At 41.2% G+C, this 18,096-nt stretch overlaps 1 long non-coding RNA gene across 2 annotated transcripts; it reads right to left on the reverse strand.

Moving 5' to 3' along the window:
• Positions 1-7,315: 7,315 nt before the first annotated feature.
• LOC141759749 (uncharacterized) lies at positions 7,316-17,805 on the reverse strand. Of its 2 annotated transcripts, none has more exons than XR_012592187.1 (3): positions 17,611-17,805; positions 8,063-8,168; positions 7,316-7,931 (listed from the first exon to the last, which is right to left on the reverse strand). It is a non-coding gene; the product is annotated as an uncharacterized LOC141759749 (long non-coding RNA). The 2 variants fall into 2 exon arrangements; XR_012592186.1 differs by having other exon boundaries at positions 8,063-8,171.
• Positions 17,806-18,096: the final 291 nt, after the last annotated feature.

Consider the following 18,096-nt stretch of genomic DNA (forward strand, 5'->3'; position numbering starts at 1 on the left):
CATATGTCATATCACATTAGTCATAAATACATTTCACTTTGTGCCACTATAGGCTATATGTGTGATCTGTTGGGGATTATCTTCTCTATAGTGAGAAACCTAATGTATGACAGATTATGTGAACCCGAGGTTCACCAGGCAGACACAAAGCACATCCATGAAGCGCTGCATTGAGGATAATGAATACTGTATTACCCAGCGGAGTTGACTACCCTCCCCCCTACACAGAAATGGGCTGAATCAAAACATGCTTTCTGCCTTCTGTAATCAACATTTAAAGACGGCAGCAGAGCAAAAAAAGTTGCTTAAAAATACTGATTTAAAGATGATTTAGTGACTGGCTGCACAGTGTGCATGTTTATTTCTTTAATTCCTTTCTAATGAATTGCACTGAATGCAGTTTGCTTTTTTAATTTACATTGGGATAAGAAGGTTGTGACTTTAGCAAATCCTCATTTTGTCTCTGCAAAGCCTGTTTAGCACTTTATTAGTTCAATCTTATTGGCAATTTTCTCTTTACTAGGCATGTCTCGCCAATTCTGAACACTGTGCATCAGCCCAGGCAGTGAGATAGATGAAAAAGAAGCATGCTGCTCTGCCCTCTGGTGTTCATTTGCAGTGAAATCTTCATAATGTCTGACTCTTCCTCTGCTATGTTCTTCCCCATCTGCTGTTTTCTTGTGAAGACGCCATCTAACGTCGTGTGCAGAAGTGCCATTTCCATAATTGCTTTGCTTGAAGATGATCCTTGATTGATGTTCGTGCATATTGTCAGGGCATCAACATGAAAAATGGATGTTTTGGTGTTGACAAGAACAAGAGAAGACAATTCATTTCTCATGTTTACATGAGGCATAAATCCTACATGAGAGTGCTTATCCTGCAGAAAATGTGCAGAGCTGACTCGTAGCAACAAGGTCGAACCGTGGTGATAATGTGACGTGCGCGCTTCTAAAGTGTTTAAACTGTGTCGAGTCTAAAAAATGAATAAAGGCAGATTTGGGACGATCTGATCTCGCATTCACTGCGAGCTGGTGGAATCCTTTGCATCTGTGAGCTTCTGATGTAGATATAAGCTCACAGATGCTTCTTCTGATCTCGGCAGGGGTTCGTCTGCCTCATGTAGATACTGTAGATACGTACAGTAGACATCTTCTTCAGGCTGACTGGCTAAGGGAGATGTAGGGAAGCTAATCCAAAGGACACCGGAGATTTTCCACACGTAAAATGCTCTTTCACCTGTAATAAATGCACATTTGCTTTTTGCAAGAGCTGTCTGTGCAACACAGTTAAGTGTCATCTTGTTGAAGTTGCAATGAATAATGAATACGATTACAACATAATAAATAGCTCGCCATTTTAAGGACATTCGGTGTGTCATGATAACACATCATTTTTAACACGTTCTCATCCCAACTCCTCACATACAGACGCTTTGTCAGACCCATCGATGCCATTTTCCCGTCGCATTAAACATGTGCATAATGTTGTGAATTAAACAAAATCACCTGCTTAGGTTTAGGCAACAAAACCACCTAGTTAGGTTTAGGAAAAACAGCATGGTTGGGCTTAAAATCACTATGTTTTTACAGTGCAAATGTGACTTGACGTGAACACAGGACTGATGAAAGCTTTGTGTTTGTTGGACATATCCACCTCAACTCCTGCCCGCCCTGTGTGTCTCTTTTGCTCTTTATAATACGTCATCATTGCAAGTTCCCTGTGCATTTACTGTTGCCGAGGATGGGTTTACATTGTAGTTAATGGAAAGCCTCATACATACTTTGTGCAGCAGTATCGAACGCCGACGGCCGTGACAAAGCGTCGATATTTGACGCCCTGGGAATGAGAACTGGCATTTCACACCATGAGGTTAACGTTGTGAAACGTCTTTTTAGCGTGTCATTTAATGCCACGTTGTTACCGTGACACGTCGTGGTTTAAGCAACAAAACCACTTAGATAGGTTTAGGAAAAACATCATGGTTGGGCTTGAAATAAGAATGTAAAGTAAGTAAAATACATACGGAAACAGTGTAACATAAGTATCGAAAACATTCAACACTTTGGGACACGAACAGCTGATTGAAAGTCCTGTGTTTGTTGGAGTCATCCATCTCCCGCTCACCATAAACAGTGTTTTTATTCTGCACCACTAGCTCTGAGCGTAACATGCATTTACATTGCAGTCAGTACAAACTACATGGTGTGAAATGACATGCCAAAAGCAAGAATGACTTGAACAAATTGCTGTGTCATTCAAACACCGTTTGTTGAGACCGGGCTGATGAATGTACACATTATGGTATATTCGGTTTGTAAACCTTTTTTCTCCGTCTATATAGAAATATTTCTATTTCTGTTCATTTCATATTTCTCACACCTTTGCTTGTCACTTTGCAGCATATTTTCAAAAGACTATTATGGTCACAGAAGTGTGAACTGACATGTATGATCATAACACTGTGAATATTTATGAACACTTATATTATTATAATAATGAAACATAATCTTGAATGAGATCTACACAATATTCGAACACAGCAACATCAAACTGCTGAGTTATTTTTTTATTGAAAATAAGCTTCAATTATTTTAACTTAATATTGGTATTATGGGCCATTAATTTTATATCACATAATGTTGGGTTTTCAAAAAAATTGTGACGAATAGCTACAGTAACAGTCCGAAGTTGTGCAAAGTCTCAGGGCCAAGGCAGCAGATTCAACAAATGTTCCTGAGGTAATAAATAAAGAACACTGGAATAAAGCGTAGAAGTTCTTTTGAACACAAGAGCGAGGAGATGAAGGGATTCATCGCAGAGAGAAAGGTGATGAGTTATGTAGTTAGTACAACACATTCTCATCTCAACTAGACACATAAGCCCTTTGTCACAACCCTCAACATCACTTTTCAGTCGCTGTGAACATAAGCTTAATGTTGTGGATTAAACAAAAACAGTTGTTTAGGATTAAGCAACAAAACCACTTTGTTAGGTTTAGGAAAAACAACATGGTTGGGCTTAAAATTACTATGTTTGTACAGTGAAAATGAGACTAGACGTTGTGAACACGGGACACGAAAAAACAGCTGATTGTAAAGTGAAAGTGAAACTTAACACACAGGACACGAACAGCGGTCTCCCAAATGAAAGCCCTGTGTTTGTTGGATCCATCCACCTTAACTCCCACCCGCTCTGTGAGTCTCTTTTGCTCTTTAAACTACGTCACCACAGCACTTTCTCTGAGTGTGTACTGTTGCCGAGGACGGGTTTATATTATAGTTAATGGAAAGCCCGGTGCGTCTTATACCGTCTTATACCGTCTTATACCGTCTTATACCGGCGCTAAAGGATGCCTTGTGCAGCGGTATTGAACGCCGACGGCCATGACAAAGCGTTGGTATTTGATGCCCTGGGAATGAGAACTGGCATTTCACGCCACGGGGTTAACGTTGTGAAACGTCTTTTCACGTGTCATTTATTGCCACATTGTTACCGTGAAACGGTTGTGGTTATATTTAGGCAACAAAACCAATTAGTTAGGTTTAGAAAAAACATCATGGTTGGGCTTAGAATAAGTACGTAAACTAACTAAAATACGTACGGAAATATATTGTGTTATTAACATAGTATGGAAAGCCCAGTGCGTCTCATACCGGTGCTAAAAGTTGCCTTGTGCGGCGGTATTGAACGCTGACGGCCGTGACAAAGCGTCAGTATTTTACGCCCTGGGAATGAGAACGGGTATTGAGGAGGCAGTAGCATACTTTAATCCACACATGTGGCAGCAGCAAAGAGGTACTTTTTGATATAAAGGTAAAAAGAAAATCCCAAACAGGCACCCTGATGTGTTTAACAATCCTTCCAGATAAACTCATTTACAATTTCCATCCTGAGCTTCTTCCCTTCCAATACTCTTTCCACTTCTTTTCTATATGTGAGTCTGCAGTTTGGCCTATGAGCTCTTCTTCTCCAGCATCTCTGGGAGTTTGCTGAGCCAGGCTTTGGATGCTTCTGGAACCACGATGAACCACTTGGAGCGTGTTCCCTGAAGTCGGCTGTCTTTCAAAACTGCCATATGCTCCGTCACTGGTTGTCCACTCTTCTGCTCTCATCATAGCAGAATCCAGAAATAAGAACATTTTCTAAACCAGACTGGAGGTTTTTCGTATTTCCTGCATTCTGGCAACTTCTGATTATTGTCAGAGAGCTATCATCTCCATTTCCCCTGCCACGTTCACATCCTGCCTTACTGTTATTACCACCGACTCTGACATGATAAAATGGCTCACATCAACCTCAAGTGATAATTACTGTACAACTGGGAATCTAAAAGCTCTAATATATCTGACTTGGTGCTAAATGTCTGAAAGCAAATGTCAGCCCCGGTCCACCATTCAAGCTTAAAAGCAGTTTTAATCATGCAAACTATTTTTTTTTTTACCACCACTCGCTCGACATCTGCCGGAGAAGTAGTCATTCAGTCTGAAAATTACACTTGTTATTATGCTGCGTTTATGTCATGTGGGATGGATGGGAGCAATTGGAAAGATCCCCATGGTAACGACCATCAGACATAATGGTGATTGCCAGTGTTGCTCACAATAACTGTAGTTTAATGATCGAAATCATAATTAAAATAATAAAAACCAGGATACTAATGTGCATGTACACAGCGACACTGTGTAGTACTGTGTTTTTGTGTTTCCTGCTTCACCCATTAGGTTTCTAAGACTCTTCATCAGTCCAACACTGTAAAACATCACACAGGAATTTGGTGAAATTATGTGAAATTAGTTTAAAGGTACAGTGTGTAGGATTTGGTTACATTTAGTGGTGTGGTTGCAGATTGCAACCAGCTGAGTACCCCTCCGCTCACTTCCAAGACTGCGGTGACGGGAGCCGCCGAATGCAAAACCCTGGTATCGCTGTTCGCCTCACTCAGAGACCATCCATACTGTGATAACACTTCTTTACTTTAGGAGCAGCGGAAGTACGACGGAGTATTAGGGCCACATTGAGGGGAAAAAAATCTGAGATTTTGAGAATTAAGTCATAATATTATGAGAATAAAGTCAGAACTTTACGAGAAAAAAGTCGTAATATTACGAGAATAAAGTCAGAACTTTACGAGAAAAAAGTCGTAATATTATGAGAATAAAGTCAGAACTTTACGAGAAAAAAGTCGTAATATTACGAGAAGAAAGTCATAACTTTACGAGAAAAAAGTCGTAATATTACGAAAATAAAGTCATAACTTTACGAGAAAAAAGTCGTAATATTACGAGAATAAAGTCAGAAGTTTACGAGAAAAAAGTTGTTATATTACGAGAATAAAGTCGGAAGTTTACGAGAAAATAGTCATAATATTACGAGAATAACGTCATAACTTTATGAGAAAAACAGTTATTTCCTCCTCCAGAAAAGAGGCAGTTTGCCCATCATGTCTGTGTGGTCCTTTCTTCGGAAGAAACGCAGTTTCTTGCACAATCTTTAACCCTTTAAAAAGCAACAAAACAATGGAATGATATCCCTACATTAGAGAGTGTATTCATTTTAGTCAGTTGAAAACGTCAGCAGGTATCTCTCTATCCTTCCCTCTTCCCTCCACTTCCTGCTGCTCTGTAGCCGGTCTTCAAGCGTCACTGGCTGGCTCTCCAGCGAGCTACGCATCGCGGGTGATTGTGGAGCTTTTCAACTCCAAAAAAGCAGATAACCACAGGTTTCTGTTAACTTAATTTGTGTTGTGATATTTAAACAAACCATCCATCAACAGGGAAGTAAAACCCTCTTTGCTACGAGACCGGTCTCTTGTGAGTGTGACTGCCCGGCTGGCTGGGTAGCTACCCCGGTAGGCGCTGGCTTGTTGTCGCGCCAGCTTGTGGAGCTTCTAAACTCCGAAAACGTCGGAGCAAATTTTCGATTTGCCATAAAATAAATAAATAAAATAAATCTAAAATTGCCAAGATTTGAAATCTACACAGTCGATTTCACGCCTTAAAAATTCTCAGAAGTGAATTTAGTGATGAAATAGCTAAAAAAAAATTGAAAAACTTGCCTTTTTGGCCAATGTTGTTATGACCATAGACTGTACCGTTCCAGTGCTTTGCATTGTGGGATCCAGTCGCCTACTGGATACTTGTAGACCTGGTCGTGTCTGGAAAGTAACCCGCCAATTCTTGCAAAAACTCTCATGAGACTCACTGCTCGACGACCTATCATAACCTTAACTACTCGAGATCAATGCCTAAACTTGTTTCCCAACTTGAGGGTTACCTTCTGGATACGACCAGTAGACCTTGTCTGGAGATTTTTTCCAAATCGGTACGACATCCAGGTATTTCGGCATTCTATAGATTCTGCTTTTGTTTGCATACTACATGCTACATTTTGGCCAAATCAGGAGGTATTTCTAGTGTAATATGTGGTTTAGTATACAGCTATTGATTCCCAAGAGAAAGAAAAATCTCAGTTTCGCCACCATTAATTTAAAGGGCTCTAAAATGATGAATATATCCACAGTGTGTGGAGTGGAGAGCTGTTCTGACTGACTGCCTAATTACACAACGTTGCTAATCAGTGTTGAAACATCTGTTAACACAGCGATGTTTTGGATGCACAAACTGCTCAAAAACAGACAAGTCAAACAAAGACTTAGGTTCAGTTCATTAAGCACGCTGGTACCAACAGAAAAACAAGTTATGTATTCCATTTTAATAATTCTCTGTAATCAGAATCCTTTAATAGAAAGATGTGGGGATTTCATGGACTCAAGGTTAACAAAGATTCTATTAAGCATCAGATTAAGGTTGAGGATGACTAAACTAATCCACATACACTGGCCTATACTGTAGTATATACGTTACATGTTAAACCCTGTAACATGAGCAGCGTACTGTATTATAACTACACAGCTTTGCAGTGAGAGGATACAGTTAGACCAGTTCTCAATTAATCCAGCAGATGTTGCTCTTAGACAAGATTTTAGCTTCATGGAGCTCACAGCTGCCATGTTTCCTCTCAGTATTTACTGCACTACCAATCCTAAACTGGATTTTGTATTTCGTAACAGCTGATTAACAAAATTAAGAAAAAAATATTTTGACTTTGTCAGATTTTTTTCCAATATTTTCCTTTTGTCTTTGGGAAATACTGGATACTTTTACCTCTTCAACTGACTGGAAATTATTCTAATGAAACAGTCTAATTAAAATAAATGGTTGACAACACCTGATACAGAAAACTGTCTCAATAAATTATCATTTTGTCAGGTACGTACTTTATATATCAGTTATCACTATAGTTTGTTCAGTTTGTCCTATTGATCATTTTAAAAGAGATGACGTTCATCATACTAGAAAAATATACCATATACCAGCACACGCTATGATTTGAATATGCAATTTCACTTCTATTCATCTTGATATTGAAATGTTTGCTCAACAAGAAATGAGTAATCAACGAGCTTCCAGCTGCATCTTTCTATTTAAACCCATATATATCCAAACTGAGAGTTTCCTGTGGGGAAGTGCTCACAGTCTCTTTAGAAACTCATCAGAATCTCCCCATTTGATGGATATGTGGAGTATCATTCACTATCATCCCGGTACCTTGACTGCATTCTCAAATCAGGTTTCCATGACAACTCGGCTTGAAGAGTTGATGGAGAATAGGCAGCAGCAGCAGCAGACGAAGTCCCTCCTTGACGTTTGACTACTACTACTAGACCCAAATTGCAAAATGTTCAGATTGAAGTTAAAGAGTTGTGATGGGATGGAAAGGTAAGGTTCTCTCTGAATTAGACTGAGCTTAATGATGCCTGGACACAGCCGTTCATCATGCCCTCCTTCACTGTCTCGCTCCAGTTAGCTGCAGAGGGAACGTCACACAAGAAGCCACCTGCAGAGCGGCAGCGTGGAGTCTGAAGGGAGCTGAGGATTGAAAGTGAAACAGCAGGATTTATCACATAGAATAACTACAAGGGAACTCGCCTTGCCTCTACCAAGGCCATGCCCTATCTTGCAATGTTAACGAAAGTGAAAAGTCATTTGTGTATCCGCACCGTGTTTCATATCTGCTCCAAAATGTAATGGGTCTTCCTTCTTCCTCCCATGCTCCACCCGTCCACCAAGTTTCATGAAAATCCGGCCAGTAGTTTTTCTGTAATCCTGCTGACAAACAGAACATTCTAAAATGTCTAAATAGTGTGTCCTTATTCCCTCCTACACAACTTGAGCTTTATCCAAAGATTGTTTAGAGAATATGATAACAGATCACAATGCATTCTGGGTAAGAAAGTGCCCCTTTGAATGTACATCATTGTGCACTTGCTTCGACTGCCCTTGAATGATTTAATTCAAAACTCCACAGTAAGGGACAGGAGTAAACAGTAATGGTGGAGGAGAAATTTAAAGGAGCACTCCACAGATTTAGCGTTGCACTCCTTTAACATCGCTGGACTCAAGAAGGTCAGTTTAAAACAAAAAGAAAATCAATGCTGCAGAAGCAGAGATATCATCTGTTTCATTCCATTCATTTCCTTGTCAAAACGTGGTGTAGAGAATGAGTCCTTAGCCCAAGTGAAGGAGTTCAAGTACCTCAGGGTCTTGTTCGCGAGTGAGGGGACAATGGAACGTGAGATTGGACGGAGAATCGGAACAGAAGGGGGGTGGTATTGCATTCGCTTTACCGCACCGTTGTGATGAAACGAGAGCTGAGCCAGAAGGCAAAGCTCTCGATGTACCGGTCAATCTTGGTTCCTATTCTCACCTATGGTCATGAGGGCTGGGTCATGATTGAAAGAACTACATCGCGGGTACAAGCGGCCGAAATGGGTTTTCTCAGGAGGGTGGCTGGCGTCTCCCTTAGAGATAGGGTGAGAAGCTCAATCATCCGTGAGGGACTCGGAGTAGAGCCGCTACTCCTTTTGCGTTGAAAGGAGCCAGCTGAGGTGGTTCGGGCATCTAGTGAGGATGCCCCACTGGACGCCTCCCAAGGGAGGTGTTCCAGGCACGACCAGCTGGGAGGAGGCCACGGGGAAGACCCAGGACTAGGTGGAGAGATTATATCTCTACTCTGGCCTGGGAACGCCTCGGGATCCCCCAGTCAGAGCTGGTTAATGTGGCCCGGGAAAGGGAAGTTTGGGGTCTCCTGCTGGAGCTGTTGCCCCCGCGACCCGACCCCAGATAAGAGGTTGAAGATGAGAGAGATGAGAGATGAATGTGGCGCTTACATTACCTACATTAGACCTCAGTCCCAAGAGATGCTCACTCGTGACATCACTTGAGGACATTTATCAGACTAGTCCAGTGTGTGGCGTGGCCGTTTGGATTGTGTGCCCGTTCGGAGCGAGCCTATTGCTCGGTTCCCAGTATAGCCTCCCGGTATTGCTGCTTGCAGCGTTGTCAAGAACCTCTCATCGCTCATGTGTAGAAGAGTTTGGTTGTAACGTTAGTAGGCTTTATGCAACTTTTTTCCACATATGCAGCAGCAGCAGTAGTAATACTCCCCGACACCTGGAAACTAAAATCGGTGGAGGTCCTCTTTAAGAACTGGAGGAGCAAGGAGGAACTATTTTCAGGCAGATAATGGAACAAATGTTTCTGTACTTTATGTTCATTAATATGTATACATACAGTAAGCTGAAAACATTTTCAGAGTGTAATGGCCCAGTCACACTAGTATTCATAAAAGCACGATTTTAGACCGCAATCAATATATTTTGGAGGTTTTCATGTAGAGTTCAACTTTTGCTCACTTTTACATGCAAATGTGTGCCACTGGCTGATTGCAAATCATCTTGACGGAGCTGACCTTTTGCAGAAAGGTTATATAAAGGTTATATAAACCTGCTCTGTTGGGGGCAGAAAGACTCTGCTGTCAGCATGACCAGAGGTTATTGACCTTGACCGTGTTGTTGTGAATTTGCTCATTGTCCAGAGTATTCACTGTGTTAAGCTTTCTACACATGTTGTGAGGATGCTCAAAAAATTGTTTTCCTGCTCTTCATTTCTTGGCCTGACCAGGTGCAGTCCAGGGGTTTAGGATGCACCGGGGTATGACTGTACAAACCACATTACTGGAGTGAAAGCTCAACAGTTTGTTTGAATCAAACCAGAATAAAAGTGTTTCCATTAATTACACTTTGAGGGCTTCGGATAAAAGCTTCCCCCAAATATTGTTACACTTAATCAAAAGCTGAATGCCAAGTGAATAAAGAAGCCCTTTTACTGATACTGTTTCCCTCCAGACTTCTTTTAAAGCACTCGCCTTTCTAAAGTGATATTTAATACTTTGGCGTATGTAATAACAGAAGGCTTCACATTTCCATTTAGACGGAGGGTTTTTCTTTCAGCTGGAATGTTACATTTCTTAAAATTTTAATCAATGCCAAATCTTGTCAAGCAGAAAAGTAGCTGCTCTCCAAGGACTCATACTTTTCACTCCCGTACAAAGTTTTCTGGTGAAGTGGACCACAAGTACAAGTTGTAATGAATTCGGCAGACTCTTGTAAAGTTCTTCAAGTACAGTTTTTCAGGTTTTTCACCGGGAAGGGGCACTCAAACAGTTGACTGAGTGGTTATTAGTTTATCACGTCCGATAATAACAATAACAGCGTTTACAATGGTTCCATCTACACCTGGTATCAACATGTTGAAAGTTCACCTGACTCCCCTTTTTATTGCTTTCTTAAAGGGACTCTATGTAAGAATCAGAAATTGCTTGTTAAGTCAATGAAAGTCAGCGTCCTGTTGCTCGCGCTTGCTCGCTCTACATAGACATGAACGAGCATCGCTCAAAACAGTGAGGCGACACACGTCAGCAAAAACCACAATATCACTCTATATTTCAGCTGCTTGGCAGTAATGTTAGCTGACCAGACGAAGGTCTCTCCATGAATCAATGCTGATCCGAACAGGGGAGGGGAGACATCGGAGTTTTGGTCGGAGACGATAACGTTTCTCGCTGCAGAGCCCCGTCACTTCACAAGACACGGGAAACCTCTGCTGGTCTGGAGGAGCTGCAGCAGTTATTTCTGCACAAATGTCCACTGTACATTCACTAGATATTCTCAGAGCTAAACTAACTCTTCTGCAGTGTGGAGTGATCGCGCATACACGTGAGAGGTGGAGTGAGAGAGCGAGTGCGAACGAGCGTGGTGTGTGAGTGAAGGCAAGCAGGCAGAGGAGCAGAGACTCCGGCCCTGGAGACTAAAGCTACGGTCGGGAGGCTGAAGCAGGAAGAGTTAACACTGTTTTGCAAGACGGACTTCACTAGATATAACTTTGCGGTGCTTCCGTGTAGTTTGTGTTGGAGTCTGAGTCTGAACAGTGTAGCCACACGCAAACGCGCATGGGACACCGACCCGCAATGGTTTATACTTGTTAGGACTTACAAACAGTACCTTTAAGCTGCCTGTCAAACATAACCCTTTCCTCTGATTATCAAAAGTCAGTCGAGCCCGGACAACAGCGTTGCCTCAGGGGGACTGGAGGGACCACTTTGACATGCAAGACATGCGCTAGCGAGGCTCGTTAGTCCAGACTGAAGTATCGGGAGGCGGCTCTGCCTTCAATATTAACATGATAAATGTAGCATCATTGCCCTCAGAGACACATCGTTTCATCCTGTGTATATGTATATGGATGAGTTGACTATAAAGTTAAGTATAACTTGCATATTAAGATATTAATCGCACTGCGGGAGAATCTAAATAACCAGAATGCTTGTTAACACCAGATGTAACTGCAGAGGCCCTGCGGCCGTTATGCAGATAAAGTATCCAGATACAACTTGTTACTACCAGGTAGAAACGGGGTCGATGTGTGCAAATGAAACAACGGCCATGAACAACAAAATGCCTGACTACCAATATTTACACTTTGTATTGTTGTTGTAATAACTTTATAATAACCATAATTTATAAATGGTAAATTGATAGTTAATTAAACTTAATTCATAGTTATTTTACTGTTAACAAACAACAAAATGGAAATTAATATTGTTTACTAATTATTAATAATGCTATATTTTCTGTTATTTTATCATTAGTTTGTGTAATAGGAAATAATTAATGTTTATATTGCATCATAGCTGATAAGAGAGGATAACAATTACATTCTGATTATATTAGTAAACTATTTATTTACAGTTGCACACATTATAACATTTGATATACTATATTAAGTATTTGTTAGTGATTACCAAATGATTTGTAAACATTTAGAAAAAGGTTTCTAAAACATATATAAACATTACATAGATAGATGGACCAGAAACCAATTAATTAAGACCTCTGGGTATAACACATGCGCAGTGTAACTGATGACGCGTTGATGATGCGTGACCCCGCCTTTTTCCCTTCAGAGAGAGAGCGGGGGAGGTTGGGGGGGGGGGCACAACTGTAGAATCTGCGTTTTTTCACATTGAACTCGGTGAAATTACAGTTGAGTTCGACCAAAGCACACTTGGTGATTGTTGGAAAGAGTAACGACGACGGTTTAGGTGAGTTTTATTTTGTTGTGTTTTACGATGTTCCGCTACGTACAGCTGATCTCATCATAAACAAAAATACACGTGGATGATGGCGCAAGCTGAACGGAGAGGGGGGGGCAATATACTCGGGCAGCTTGGTGGAGGTCTGCGCTCTCCGAGTGCCATTCTAGTTAAGTATGTTTTCTTTAATGTATAATCACCTGAAAATAAGAATTGTTGTGTTTTCGTTACCTTAGAATGAGACGTTTATATCTACATACGGAGCAAGTCCTCTTCACGGAGCCGGCTGCCATGTTTCTACAGTAGCCCAGAACGGACAAACCAAACACTGGCTCTAGAGATGGCAATTCATCAGTTGGTTGTAATCTGCAACCTCACCACCGGAAGCCGCCAAATCCTACACACTGCACCTTTAACTTATGACCTTTCAGCTGCTTTTGCAAAACAGTTAAGTTATCTGCCATCAGCCACCACATGCAAAGAAACAAATTAATTTCCCTTGAATTTCCATTTCAAAGCCAACATTTCATTTGAAGAAGAGACGAGAAAATAACAGGAAAAAACAGGTGCTTTGGATGTGTATCATTAGCTGATGGACAATTAGATTAGAGTATGGCTGCTGTGAGCTCTTTTGCATCCATGATGCCCTCTCATTAGCACCAGCTCTTGCATATATCAGTAATTTTGTTGAATGAGCGACGCATGCCCTGCATGGTAATACGCCCATGCCGGTGTCTGTGGCTGGAGTTATTACCAAATATTGCTAAATTGCAACAGAACTCATTTAGCAAACACTCAGAGACAAAATTGTAAAAAAAAAAAAAATGAAATGAAATGAGGACATCGGGGTGAATCAGCCCTTTCGTCTGCGTTTGATGCTTACTCACAGTCTCATTTGCTAGGCAGGCTATAAATTCTACTAAGTGGCCAATATTCGTCGAGCGTCTGTCACATCTCATTATGTTATTAACTCAACGCCGACCACCCTGACGCCTCACTGGGCTATATTATTTGTCTATCCTTCTACGTCTGCTTGTCCTCCCTTTCCCTCTTTGCTTCCCCTTGTTTAAACAAAGACATGATCTTTGTTGCTAAGATCCTTTCCTCCAATCCCCAGGAGCTTTGGAGAGCTTCGTAGATGAATATTGATCACCACAAGGTTCCCAAGAATCAATTTCCATCTCAGAGTGGTGTTGTGAGTAATAAAACGGGCATGTTCTTACAAGCATGTGCACGGTTTAGAAGGAAAAAGGGGTAAAACAGATCCTAAACAACTGGAAAGGGAAATATATCCTTAATTCAGACTCTCCTTGAGTGACAGCATTGTTGTTCAAAACAACTTCTATTTGTTTTCTTGACATTTTAGCTCTTGTGATCATGTGACCGACTGTCCTCAAATGACTGTCCTCTCTAAGTAGTACTCAGACAGATGTGTGACGTTGTTGTACTGCCACAAACGCAGCATTACACGGAGGAAGGATTTCGATCGAGAATGGATGAATGGAGGATTTTCAAAGTTCAGATTTCTCTAATTCAGTGAGTGATCTTAATGTTTCTGACCCATTGTTATAGGACACAACAGTAATACATCTTCTTATATAGCCTACTGTGTGCTTTGGCTACATATCACACACAACTTGTACACCAGTTTAATTATCAAGCTGATCTTTTGTCTAAGCTAAGCCATGTAGTTTAAATTGTCTTAAACTTAACGCTTGTATATTCTTGATTTTTCTTTTAGTCAACACTTCAAATCGTGATACGTCTTCTTCATTTGTGCCATAAAGCTCCATTGTTGTTAAAAAGCTATTAAAAACACATCAGTGAGCCACACTGTGTCACTGGGTGACATGTTCCTTCATCACCATAAACACACATACTGTTTATTTGGACTCAATCCCACACACACCGTCCTGCTGCCACAAACACTCACTAGAGCGCCACATGTGGATTAATCCACCGCTGAAAATAGTCCCCAACAAATGTCCTCCTATTTCAGTCACGTATTTTAGGAAATTATTTACTTACTTTACTTAGTCCTTGTTGCGCCTGGTGGCACATAAGGCAAGGACTAAGGATCTCCACTCATCTCTGTTGTTTGCTTTCTTCTCAATGCTGTTCCAGCTGTATCCTCTCGTCTTCATTTCTCCTTCGATGGTTCGCCTCCAGGTTGTTTTGGGCCTCCCTCTTTTGCGTTTTCCCTCCGGTGTCCAACGCAATGCCACTTTTGTCATGTCATCAGATGGTTTCCTTAATACATGTCCTAGCCATCTCCATCTTCTTCTTATCAATATTGTTTCCATGTCCAAGCACCCCGTCGTTTGGTGTAGGTCATGGTTTGTGATCTTTCTAGGCCAGAATATCCCCATGATCTTTCTGAGGCGGGTATTGTGAAAGCTAGAAAGCTTGCCTATGTCTTTTTCAGTCATTCTCCAGCACTCAGCACCATGTAGATGGACAGATAGTACACAGCTGTTGTATAACTTTAACTTGGGGTTTCTAGTTGTGTGTGTTGACTTCCAGATGTTTCCAAGTCTTAGAAATGCTGTCCTTGCTTTTCCTAATCTAGCCATAATGTCTTGGTCAGCTCCACCATCTGATGTTACCCGGCTTCCGAGGTATGTGAAAGATGACATACAAGTCAGTTGTTGTCCATTTAGCTTTATGGCAGGTGGTTCTTTCATGTTGAGGGGCATGAGTTCTGTTTTCTTGATGTTGATCTTAAGTCCCGGGAAATTATTTAACCAACTTTAGAACTATATTTTTTTGGCCGGTTTTTAAATATTCATGTTTTTAGTAGGAACCAGTGGACTTCAGGGTGAGTGCCACTGATACTGTTGGTTTTGGTCTTTAGGATCTGCTTACAATAAGAAAAATATAGAATACCACCAGCTATATTCTTTAATGTACTTTATTAAGACTTGATAGCTTTAACGTTTTAGTTATGTCACCTTTAAATCTATCTAGATACAATATTTACGTGCTCGGGTGTGAAAGCCTGGTTAGGGAAAAGGAAGTTCTGGTGGTTGGTTAGAAGCAGAAAAAACATGACTTTGACGCTTGAGACTGCAGTTTGCATACTTTCTCTCGCCAACAGTTAATATTGGCTTCTTCTTACCGGGAAGGCAATGTTTTACCAACCCGCACCAAGTCGTTTTAGCTGCCTGAATTAAACAAGACCTTAACTGAAGAGGTAGCAGATGAGAAAACGGTCATAATCTCACTGACAAATGACCTATTGTGTCATTTAGGTATGAGGATTTGTTAAGTAGATACGATTTATTAACTAAGAGCATACATTTATTCATACACTATCTGGTCAAAAACATTGTGGATTTGTGTTTGTGTGTTGAAATGCAGTCTAAAAGCGTTGGGGTGGCATAAGCCCGACACTCCACTGTGAGGGGAAATTGTTCTAGTAGGCTAATGGCTCCTAACTGCAAAGTAGGGCAAAGCAGACCAAATTAAAAACTGCCAGTGGTACTTGAGTTCAATTAACACTCGCTGGAAATTACAGTAGTTGCCGTGTTGTTGTCTTGCGGGCGTACCTTGTGATTTATGTGATGGTTTTAGTGGTGGGGAGCAAGTGAATGATGGCACGGTGTGACCCTTGGAAAATGAAAGAAGTGAGGGTCGGCGAGGGCTTCTATCAGACCTAATTATAAAGCTGCTGCAGCAGGGGCGGACTGTCTGTGCCATTTGCTGCTTTTATGAAACAGCCTTATCAGATGCCATTAACTTCTCTGTGACTATGCAATAAGCGGAACATGTGCTGGGGAACCATGTGTGCACAAAAAACAATATAAACCCGAACACCTGCAGCTGTAAAGTGACACCCAGACGTTTTGGTTTATTGACTTTGTGCAGTCTTGGCTGCCGTGTTGATGTGAGCCTCCACAAACATCAGATTGCATTTGGTGTAATGAACTGTATTACCAGTAGAGATGTTGTTCTGATTGGTGAAATTGCAACATATTTCCTTAATCCCTGCATTTGCCATCTTTCACCGAAACCTGTTTTGCCGAGAAACGCGACAGGCTGCGATTCCTCTAACCCTTAATGTCAGTTGTGTAACTGTTCAGGGAGTTTAACCCAGCTGAAAGGTGGGCTGGAAAACAGCAAATTAGTCATCTCCTGGCACGGCTCAGTCAGCACATGTCACGGGTCCATTTGGGCCATTTTCTCCCCATAGCCTCAGTTTGCTCATACTGCCGTCTGGTTAACTATAATTGCTTAAATTATTGAGGTAATTCACGTGGTCTGGCGGCAAAGTGGCTCAGCAGGTCGGCGGTTCAATCTCTGCAGTCTACACATGTTGAAGTATTCTATTGCATGTGAGTGTGCGGGCGAATGATGAGCAGGTGGCACCGCCTCTGCAACCAGTGTGTGAATGCTGGCTTATGTTGTAAAGTGCTTTGAGTGATTGCTAAGACTAGAAAGGTTTTATATAAATGCAGTCCATTTACCACTTGTAAGGACTCCTACAGCGCTGATTTTAAACTCTTTTTATGGGTTTCATTTCATCTCAGCACCCCTAAAAAACAAACTCTGAGACCCGCAGGATCGCCGGCATTACAAGAGTCAGTAGTGGGCTCCGTCTTGAAACCATGTGATGATAACTTGTCGGGATGGAGGGTAAATAACGCTCCAAAGTTAGGCTAAATTTGAGCGAGGGAAAAGGCATGGCCATTTTCAAAGGGGTCCCTTCACCTCTCACCTCAAGACACAAAGACATTTCCACCAACTTGAGGCAGGAAAGGCAGAAATTGGTGCATAATAATTCACAAGAATGCAGGAAATGAAGGTCTGATCCTAGAATGGCCCCTGGACTTTAATGCCAAGTTGAATTTGTTGTAGGTTCAAATACTTTTTTACACTTTGTTGGTTTAATTATTTTAGCCTGTGGCATAGAAAAAGGAGAACAATGGATGCACAAATAATTAGTATTTCATATGCATCAAGGTTTAGAGACCCAGGTGTAGAGATCAGGAAGGGGGTCATATGAGGCAACAGCAGGGTTACGCCTGTGACGAAAAACAGAGTCTCAACTGGAGAAAATTTAGTAAAAAATTAGGAGTTAAAACCAAAACTTCCACAATAAAAGTTAGGACTTACCTGAGGGCTAAAGCACAACTCAGGAGGTATGCAAGTAATTGCACTAACTTCTCATTGTTTCATTTATCACTTAGTGGTTACCGTGGCAACAACTACTCTTCCCGGAGTCCATATGATGAACACACCCAGTATAATCCAACAAAAGCATAATACCTTTACAGCAATACATTCCTCCTAAGAGGAGTTACTATTACATCAGGCATTACTTTGCAGGCCTGTCTTCAATAATAATATATATTTTAGAAAATCTCAACCAGCTTCTTACATGTTGCCAGGGCAACTGTCAATCCAATCTGTTGAAACCACACCCAAACAGTCCTGAAGAAGATTAAAGCTTCAGTAGGCAACAAGTTTTTGGCATAATTGGGCAAATATCCCATAACAATCTTTCAGCATATTGTAATTCAAGTGTTCTGAGATACTTCTGCTCCTCCTCATGGCTCTGTTTTCAGACTTTAGAAAAATCTAGCTTGTAGCAGGAGACTT

This window comes from Sebastes fasciatus, chromosome 21 (genome assembly GCF_043250625.1).
Source record: "Sebastes fasciatus isolate fSebFas1 chromosome 21, fSebFas1.pri, whole genome shotgun sequence".
Lineage (NCBI taxonomy): Eukaryota > Metazoa > Chordata > Actinopteri > Perciformes > Sebastidae > Sebastes > Sebastes fasciatus.